Genomic DNA, 10,907 nt, shown 5'->3' with positions numbered 1-10,907 from the left:
ACACACTATACTCTCTTTATGTATGTTGAAAGTTCTACTATCTCTTTGCCTATGTTTTTGAAATTATGTGTGATATGAAAGAGGAATGAAATGCTAATGGCTATTGGTGGATGTTTCACATGTAAGCAAATTGAAGTATAAGAGCCTACATGTTTATGTAATTACCTTGATTTTCATTGATATGCTCAAACAAATGTGATATAATCAATTGTGGGTATAAAGAGGCATTGAGAAATGTGAAATGTGAAATATATATACAACTGGAGGAATAAGTGAAAGTGAAGGTATGAGAATGTATTGAGAAATGTGAAATATGAAGTGTGAAGGTATATATATATATATATATATACACACACACACACACACAAGTGAAGGTATAAGAAGGAATCATGAAATGTGAATGTTATGTTATATGTTATTTCATATTGTACTACATTCTGATATCATGCTCAAGTATATGTTTATGTTATGAAGTTTTTTTGTTCATGTTATGTTACATAATACTACTTATGTTATGAAGTTATGCTTGAGCACTATATATGTTGATACTCTTGGTATGTATATGCTTTTAACGCCTATTTCATTTTGGTATAAAATAGTTATAGTAAATGTGAAAAATGAAATGTGAAATAACAAAGGTGATATGTGAAATGTGCAATGTAAATAAGAAAACATATTTTGCTTCATATGTTGCATATTATGTTTCATCAGGTGTTGTGTTATGATAACAAGTTTATGTTCTTATCACGTTCAAGTTCAAAAAATGTTTTTGTTATTGCTTTTGACATATGCATACTACTAATAATACTATTGTAATCATGTTAGTAATAAAACATTACGTAAATACTATACTGCTTTGTGGATAAACGAAAGCAGAGAGAGGAAGAAGAAAAGATGAAAGTAAAGATAGATTTTCATTAAACAGTTCTTGTTACAGAGGCTATATTTATAAGTAAAATATTACATGGTTTGGCTGAAACAGAATTAATAAGCCAGTGACTGACTGCCACGTGAGCATAGCTAATATGCTTTAGTTGAACTACTTAAATTCTTATTTATCTAATATTTAGCTCTTATATAATTTATTTTAAATTTTGATTTTTGAATTCTTCAATAGGTCAAAATCTAAATCATATACATATTCGAGCCTAGCTTTCCAATGATAGTATCATGTGGAATGGTTGAATTTGCACTCTACTTGATCGCGCTTGCCTGAGATGCAGCAACAACTTTATTTGAATTAAGGATCATACTTTACTTCTCATTTTTTTTATACTCATCGTAATGATCAAATTCTTGTTCATCAAATGTATTTAAATATTTAAAAATAAAATAAAAATTAAATTAGCAAAAAAGATTAAGGCTTTGTTTGGGATGACTTTTTTGTTGCTTCTTAAAGCAGTTTTTTGTATAAAAATTAAAATTTTTATACTTGAAAGCTAATTTAAGAAGCAACAAGAAAGTCATCCCAAACGAAGCCTTATTCTCATGGCTGAGACCCTAAACTCTATAATATTTATCGTCTTGCTGCCTTATATATTTTATATGGAGCTAAAGAGAAGTTGTCGTTTTATATGGGCCAGATTACTACTACTGATGGGCATTTTACCAATTTTAGTGACATTTCTAATGCTATTGTTAAACATTTTGAGGGCTTGTTTAACACTACCCACTCCAATCTTGTTTTGCCTTTGGAAATTCCTCTTGGAAATTTGGTTCCTTCTCATTTTAATGACATATTGGTGGCTCCTTTAACTTTTGGGGAAGTGAAAACAACGGTTTTTGATGGGAATGAGAACACAACACCTGGTCATGACGGGTTTACCTATGCGTTTTATAGAAAATCTTGGCATCTTCTTGGGATGCAAGCCTTCAATGCGGTAAACAATTTTTTTACTACTGGTTCTCTTCCTAAAGGGGTTAAGGCGACGTCTATTGCTTTAATCCCTAAGTGCTCTCATGCTTCAAACATCAATGATTTTAGGCCATTATCACTTTGCAAGCAAAATAGTGGCTAAAATCATTGCTAATATAATGAAACTGGTTCTTCCCTTTATTGTTCATGAAAGCCAATCTGATTTTATTGCAAATAGATGCTCTACGAATAACATCATCATTGCATCCGAAATTCTTAGAGATTTCAAGGGTTCCAATAAAAAATTATGTGCTAAGTTGGACATTAAAAAGGCATTTGACTCTGTTTCTAGGGATTTCCTTATTGATAGATTGCTTCAAAAGGGATTCCCGAAAGTTTTTGTGGCTTGGATCAAAGGTTGCATTACTAATGTTTATTTCTCTGTTTGTCTTAATGGTTCTCTTAAGGGCTTCTTTAAATCTACTACTGGTCTACGACAAGGTTGCCCCCTTTCTCCTTTGTTATTCTGCATTGTTATGGATGGCTTATCCAATATTCTCACCAACAATTCTGACTCCTTCAGCTTTCAAGGTATCAATTGCAAAGACTTTTACATCAATCATTTGATGTATGCTGATGATCTTTTGATAGTTGGAGATTCTTCTAGAGATAATGTGTTCATCTTAAAAGATATTTACACTTTTTTGGCTCTTTATCTGGCCTCCACATTAATGCCAATAAAAGTGCAATTATTTTATCTAAAAGTGGTAATGAAAATCAATCTATTTGTGATGAGCTTGGAATCCAACATGTCAACCATTATCTCACATATTTGGGTCTTCCCATCTCCTCAAAAAGACATAAATCCTCACACTTCCAACCACTACTAAGCAAAATTATTGATCTACTCGCTGGTACTATGGGAGATCGATTTCTGAGGCTTTTAATTACCAAGGATTTGATGATATGTTGGTTAGAGATTTCATTATTAATGGCATTTGGCATTTACCATTGACTATTCCCACGGTTATCTCTAACTCCATTGAGGCTGTGAACATTATGGTTAAAAATGAGATTCTTTGTAATGGCAGTTCTAACTAGAATTTTAAAAACTTTATTGAGTTTTTTTACTCTACTACTACTATGGTAGATTGGCATTCCTCTATCTGGCACAAAAATCACACGCTCAAATTTGCTTCTATCCTATTACTAAAATGAGTAGAATTATTTGATGTGGTCTCAATTTTTGAAGACCTATTTGAAAGGAAATGAAAAGATAAATCACCTCCTTGGGATAGGACCAAAAGAGGAAGATCATAATTTTTGGGCATGGGGTGAAGAAGACTCCATGATCATGTTATGGTTGTGGAATTCCATAACTCTAGAAATTATCGATACTTTCATGTTCTTATCTATTGCAAAGACACATGGGATGCCGCCAGACAAACCTTCTCAAAAGTTCAGGATGCTGCATAAATCTTTGAAATTAAAGTCAATGTGGTAAGCACAAAATAAGGAAGCAAGACCGTGATTGAATATGCCAATCTATATATATATAATCTAGACACTTTACATTTACATTTGACTCTTGCACATACATTTGCACCTAGGTACATTTTACTTTGAATCTTTTTTTACAAGCATCCTAGGTACAGTCTACTTTACACCTCTTTTTTTTACATTAAAGAAAATAACATGAAAATTCATATGTTATGTATATATGGTACACTCTATAAATACCCTTAAAACTATAGAAGAAGGGTTATATGTTTTAATTCAAATAGACTCACCTTAAGTTCCTTTTTTAGTCCAAAACTCCCTACAGGTCTAGACTCCTTTCCAATTCAATTTGACCAAGCTCTATCCATTCTTTCTGACCAAAGATCCAACATTTTATCCATTGCTCTACAGTCTTTGACATCAGATGGTGGGTTTCTCTTTAGGACAAGACAACATTACCTACACAAAAATCCCCATTAATTCCCCTCTAAATCAAGCATTTTTCAATTTTGAGCTTAGTTTCATGTAGGCTTGGTCAAGTGTGAAGTAAACTTCAAATACATGGAAAAGCAGCTATTCGATTTGAAGTTTACATCCAGATGATGCTCTTGGATGAATTGGAGCATGATCCACCAGGTAGATCCTTTGGCAAGAACTTGATCACTACAGATGCATATAAACTAAGTGTTTAGAAGAAGTGGCTATCCTAAAAAGCTTTTGTTGAGAAAGATAGAGTGAATGACTTTCTTGCAGGATTAAATATAGAGTTTGACCAAAATAGAGTTCAGATCCTTGGCAAAGAGGAGACACCCTCACTGAATGAGACCATTCTCTTATTCGTGCTGAGGAAAGCCGACAAGGCGTAATGCTAGAACCAAAGATTGTTGAAGGTTCAACAATGTTGATAGCAAAAGAGGCGTCATGGAAGAAAACATGTAAGGATTTCTCAAATCCTAGAGACAAAGACTCCCTTTGGTGCAACTATTGCAAGAAATCAAGACATACAAATGAGACATGCTGGAAGTTATATGGAAAGACCCCAAGTAATGAGTGAAATCAAAGAAATAGACAAAAGGGAACATCACAAGCTGATGCGGGCAACTGGATAGAAAGAGCCAAGAGAAAAGAAAACCAGAACTAGTAAAACATGACTCGATTCAACATTTAGAATACCAACATCCAAGCAAACTTCAAACAAACAAAAGTCAAAACAAACGAAACAAAATTAAAATTAAAAACAACTACCGGCAAGCGGTTTCCTCACATGCAACAAAAAATAGACAATATAAAAGAAGTGCTTAAGGGCTTGCAAACCAAGGGTCCACCACTACTACAAGGTCCAACGTCCACCAAAACTCCTCCGGCAAATGCTACCAAATCAGCCAACAAACAACTCCAATAGCTCAAGAAGAAAGATACAAGTGGAGTGGAACTTACGGAGAGAAGAAAGAGGTTAGAAGCCGAGACGAAGGGGAGGACAAGCTTGCAAGTTTTCCCAAGAAGAAGAGAGGAATGAAACAAGCTCTGAAGCTTTTCCAAAGAAGAAACCCTCAGATTTTTTAAGAGACTTTGCTCAAATAATCAACAATCTCTTATGCTTCAAAACACCTCAATTTTATAGGAGAAAAGGGGAAATTGAATGCCAACATTTAGTTTAGAAACAACACCCGAACAGTCACACAGAAAATCAGAAATAACAGCCAAGGGGGAAGGAACGGACGACCAGGGGAACCAGGACAGGCAGCCAAGGGAACCGGAACAGCAGCTAGGGGAATCGGAGTAGGCAGCCAGGCAGGTAAAATTGAAGGGCCATAGAGAAGGGGAAAGGGAAAGAGACACTCCACATAATTAGCTAAAAAGGAGGATAACTTCCCATCATAATGAGCTGAAAAATTGCAGCTCAAACATTAATGAGCTGACACATAGTAGCTCAAAAAAACACAGCAAAAAACCGAGTAGCCAAGCCCAACCCGAGAGCAACCAACAGCCCAAGAACCAAGGAACCCAAATAGCTAGCACACTCAAAGTTTGTCAAGCCCAAGAACTACCTACTCATAATCATTGGATGCTTTGCATCATAGGGTAGTATATTAAAAAAAAAAAACTATAGCATTCAAATTACAATAAAAAAACTAAAATAAACTGAAATTTGCATGCATCAATTTTCCCCTGGTGGGAGAATCTCATCTCCTGATGAGAAGGCTTCAACAAATTTTCGATAGAGATCCGGATGACGATTTTTAAGCTCAACTGCATCTATTCATGTATAGTCAGTCAATGGACGATTGCTCCATTTAACCAAGAACCTTTTGTGCTCGTCATGTTTAGTATTAGTAATCTTGATATCAATAACATCTTCAATTGGATCTTGATCAGATTTATCTCCATTTTCCCCACAATTGTGACTAAAACACCTAAAATTTATTTATTCTCAATCAAGAGTTATCTCTTACGTGTTATGAGAGATAATTAACTATGAATGCTTATTCTTATGAGGACCTAAATCTAAGTAAACCCTGACACTACTTCTTTGGAGATATCTGATTATTACAATATGACTTAAGAGGAATTGTATCCTACAACTGTAAAGTGGGATTCATGTTGACGTGCCATTTTTCTTGAGCCAATTGCAAATCCTTTACAAGAATCATTAATAATGCAAATATAGCATATGCTCATAGTTTGAAGGAAATAACTCCTAGCTTTTACTTCATCTGACTCCATTTCTTCACAAATCATTGGCCCTCCCTTTGGTGAGATTGCATAAGTTTTTCAAGCAATATATTTAGCCTATTACTCGGGTAGTATTTCCTTACAGTTAAAAAAAGTTGTTGACCATCAAGGACAAGATGTCGATTTTAACCTTGAAGTCGCTATATCCTTGCTCCTACCAATGTCATCTTTGGGTCGGGTTGTTGGGCTTCAACATTGAATTCCCAACTGGAGTACACATCCCTTCGATGAGGAATTTAATCTTAATTGGAATTAAATCCCTATATGGATCAAATTAACAAGAACACCTCGATGCACTGTAACTGTCTTGCTAGATGTTGTTATGGTTGCCAGTTCTAATGGTGTGGCTCCAGGTGAAGTTACCATCATTCTTGTGTGGATAAACGAAAGCAGAGAGAGGAAGAAGAAAAGATGAAAGTAAAGATGGATTTTCATTAACCAGTTCTTGTTACAGATGCTATATTTATAAGTAAAATATTACATGGTTTGGCTGAAACAGAATTAATAAGCCAGTGACTGACTGCCACGTGAGCATAGCTAATACCCCCCCTCAAACTTATGTCTACGGTTTAGATGTAAGTTTGTCTGCAAGTGTGCGAAAGCGCGAAGCGCTCAACGGTTTGGTGAAGAGATCTGCGAGTTGTTCATTTGTGCAGATGTGGTGAACCGTAAGCTGATGCTTGGAGATGCAGTCGCAGATAAAATGACAGTCGACGTCGATGTGTTTGGTTCTGGCGTGGAATATGGGGTTGTTGGCGAGGGCAATCGCCGAAGTGTTGTCACAGTAGATGACAGTTGGTTGTGTTTGTGGGATATGGAAATCTGACAGAATACGGCGAAGCCATAAGACTTCGGAGGCTTCCGATGCAAGGGCACGATATTCTGCTTCCGTAGATGAGCGAGCTATGGTGTTCTGCTTCTTGGCTTGCCAGGAAATAGGAGAATCACCGAGAAAATTGCAGTAGCCTGAGACCGATTTTTGGTCCTGCGTGTTGGTAGCCCAGTCAGCATCAACGAATCCACAAAGGATCAAGTTGGTTCGTTGGAGCGGGAGGCCTGTGTCTGTGGTGCCTTGAATGTATCGTAGAAGTCGCTTGAGGGACTCATGGTGCGAGTTGAGAGGCTGATGCATGTGCTGCGATAGTTGATGAACGGCGAACTAGATGTCTGGTCGGGTGAGTGTGAGATATTGTAGAGAGCCCACTAGTTGCCGATATAGGATCGGGTTGCTGAATTCTACGTTGGAGTTGTCCCGAACGCTGTGTTTGCACGCCATAGGTGTTGATACGGGCTTTGAGTTGCTCATTCCGGCGCGTTCTATAATTTTGCGGGCGTATGATTGCTGGTGTAACAAGAGGCCGGTGCTTGTTTTGATCGTTTGAATGCCCAGAAATTGGGATAGGGAGCCGAGATTTTTCATCTGAAATGTGGATTGAAGATTAGAAAATAGACGATTGATTTCAGTAGGAGAGTTACCTGTTATGAGTATGTCGTCAACGTATATCAGAACGTAGAGTTGGACGTTGCCGGAGTTGTAGGTAAGCAGGGAGTAGTCGGATGTGCTGATGGTGAACCCATACCGAGTAAGATGATTTGAAAGCGTTGAGTACCATTCTCGGGGAGATTGTTTGAGTCCGTACAGAGCTTTCTTTAATTTGCATACGTAGTTCGGATGAAGGGCATCTTGAAAACCTTGAGGTTGCTGCATGTAGACTATATCCGAGAGTGAGCCGTGGAGAAAGGCGTTTGATACATCGAGTTGGTGAATTGTCCAGTTATAATGAAGTGCTATAAGGATTAGAATTCTGACGGTGGGCATTTTGGCGACGGGGCTGAAAGTCTCGGTATAATCGATTCCGTGTTCTTGATTGTATCCTTTGGCAACCAGACGAGCTTTGTATCGAGCTACCGTTCCATCCGAGTTATATTTAGTTCGAAAAGTCCATTTGCAACCCAATATGTTTTGATGTTTTGCTGGAGGTACTAGCTCCCACGTACCCTGTGTTTGCAATGCTTGAAACTCTTGTGACATTGCCTGTCTCCATTTTTCCGATTTGGCTGCTTGTGTATAGGTGGTAGGTTCGTCCGTGTGAGTTGAGTGGAGCAGATCAAAGATTTGTTTTGGTTTAGAGTTCCCGCTTTTGAGCCGTGTTATCATGTGATGGGTTGGTTGACCGCTGTTATCAGCGGGCTGCGCAGCTTGTGAGATGTTTGTATTTGGAGCGGTGTTAGTAATAGAGGCAGTATTGCTGTGGGAATCGGGAGTGGTGGGGAAAGTGGAATCAGTCGTAGAAGATGTGTTGGGGGGATGGTATGTAGCGTGTTGTGTTGGTTTGAGATGTGAAGGTAAATGAGTAGTGGGAACCAGAAGAAGTGGCGGTGTGACAGTATGGTTGTCTGAATGAGAGTTTGTGCCTTGTGCTGTGTTGGAGAAGGGAAACTGGGTTTCATCAAAGATAACATTGCAAGATGTATAAACCTTGTTAGAGATCGGGTCAAGACAGCGATATCCTTTTTGGGATATAGGGTAGCCGATAAAGACGCAGGGTGTGGAAATTCTGGATAATTTGTTGTTTGAGTATGGTTTTAACCATGGGTAGCAGAGGCATCCAAACACTCGGAGGTGAGTGTAGTCGGGAGTTCTGTTGAACAGAATTTTGTAGGGAGATTTTTGATGTGTGTTCGGAGATGGGAGCCGGTTGATCAGGTAAGTGGCAGTGAGCAATGTATCAACCCAAAGAGCTTGAGGTACCGAGGCTTGTAGGAGCAGAGCACGCGTAGTCTCGATGAGATGTCGATGCTTTCGTTCTGCGACACCGTTCTGAGAGGGAGTGTGCGGGCAAGAGGTTTGGTGGATGATGCCGTTGTGATTGCAAAGAGTCTTGAATTTGTTGTTGATGTATTCGCCGCCATTGTCGGTTCGTAGAATATGAATCCTTCGGCTGAATTGGCGTTCTGCGTAGTTTTGAAATTCAATAAATTTAGAGAAAACGTCTGATTTATGAATCAATGGATAAACCCATGTAAATTTGGAGAAATCATCAATAAACGAAACGTAGTAAAAATAGCCTTGATTGGAACCCGTTTGGACAGGACCCCAAACATCAGAATGAATCAAATACAATGGTGAATGCATAATAGTTTGTGAAATGCTAGTAGGTAAGCGATGGCTCTTGGCCATTTTACAAGAATCACAAGAAAAAATTTTCGGTGAGATATGAACACTGCTGTGAGCATGAGCAATAGTTGCTAAGGTGTATCTGGACGGGTGGCCTAGCCTTTGGTGCCATAAGTCCGGAATATGTTGTATGGAGAGCAAGGCGAGTTGCTTGTTCCTATCTTGCGGAGAACCTTTGAGCTGCAGCGGATATAGTCCGTTAATACACGGACCCGTGAGAAGAGGGCATTGGGTCTTCCGATCCTTAATTGTGTAACCAGAGGAGGAAAAGATTATATCACAGTTGTTATCCGATGTAAGCTTATGAACCGAAAGTAAATTGAAAGCAAGATTAAGAACAAGATTGAGGTGAGAAAGTTTTAGACTACCTGCGGGCGTAGGAAGGATTCCTTTGCACGTGGTGTGTATAGGGATTGTATTACCATTGCCGAGAGTGACTTGAGTAGAGCCGAGATATGGTTGCGGGTGAAGAACATTGGTAGGATCAGATGCTAGATGCGAAGAAGCTCCACTGTCCAAGAACCATTCTGCCGCCGGTTGAGTAGTAGGCGACGTGAAAAGAGCGGAGGCAGGTTCGGTGTTGTAGGTGTCGTCGTGACGATGCCAACATTTAATCGCAGAGTGACCGTTCTTGCCGCAAATTTGGCTGGTGATTAGCGGTCGGGAAGCCTTTCCAGTGCGGGAATTCGGATTGGAGTTCCGATTATCAACGCGATTTCTGTTGGCCGAAGTTCTGCCTCGGCCACGCCCTCTAGTGGCAGTAAGGGCAGTAGAGTGACCTGATAACTGTAAAGATTGGAGTTCTTTGGCCGTTTCGTGAGCCAAATTTAGCTCTTCGCTGCAAAGAAGAGTGTAGAGTTCGTCTAAGGTGACAGGTCGGAGGTTTGTGCGTATGGCCGTCTTGAAAGCTTGGTATGTGCTGGGTAATCCATTAAGGGTATAGTGAATCACTTCTTCCGCATCTAGATGGGATCCGGCAGCGGCGAGTGCGTCAACTTTGGATTTTACATCAAGAAGATACTGGCTCATGGTTTTATCCTTCATAGTCAGAACATACAGTTCGTTCTTGATCTGACTGATTCTAGATCTAGTGGATGATTGAAGACGATGATCCAAGATCGCCCAGATATCACTGCAATGTTCCGCCGAGAGCACGTAGGGTAAGATTGCAGGCGAGATAACTGAGTATAGCGCAGCAGCAAGATTCTGATCGATCAAGATCCAGGTGCTATGCGGGGATTGCTGCGTCGCCGTTGAGGAGATAGTGGAAGATTCTTGGGCCGGACATGTGGTGATACCAGTCAAGAAACCTTCGTAGCCATTTGCGCGAAAGAGTTTGAGGATTTGAGCCCTCCACAGAGCATGGTTGTCCGCTGTAAGGGGTTGAGCAACGACATGTTTGACATTGCTCATGAGAAATTTGAGAGATGAGGGAATTTGAGGATTGAAGAACTCAGCTGTTGGGAGGGTGGAAGCAGCTTGATCGACGTAAGAGGATGCCGCCGTTGAGTTTGGCATGACTGGAGGATCAATGCCGGACTTCTGATACCATGTGGATAAACGAAAGCAGAGAGAGGAAGAAGAAAAGATGAAAGTAAAGATAGATTTTCATTAAACAGTTCTTGTTACAGAGGCTATATT

This window comes from Dendrobium catenatum, unplaced genomic scaffold (assembly GCF_001605985.2).
Source record: "Dendrobium catenatum unplaced genomic scaffold, ASM160598v2 fragScaff_scaffold_1557, whole genome shotgun sequence".
Classification (NCBI taxonomy): Eukaryota; Viridiplantae; Streptophyta; class Magnoliopsida; order Asparagales; family Orchidaceae; genus Dendrobium; species Dendrobium catenatum.
This window is presented reverse-complemented; position numbering follows the sequence as displayed.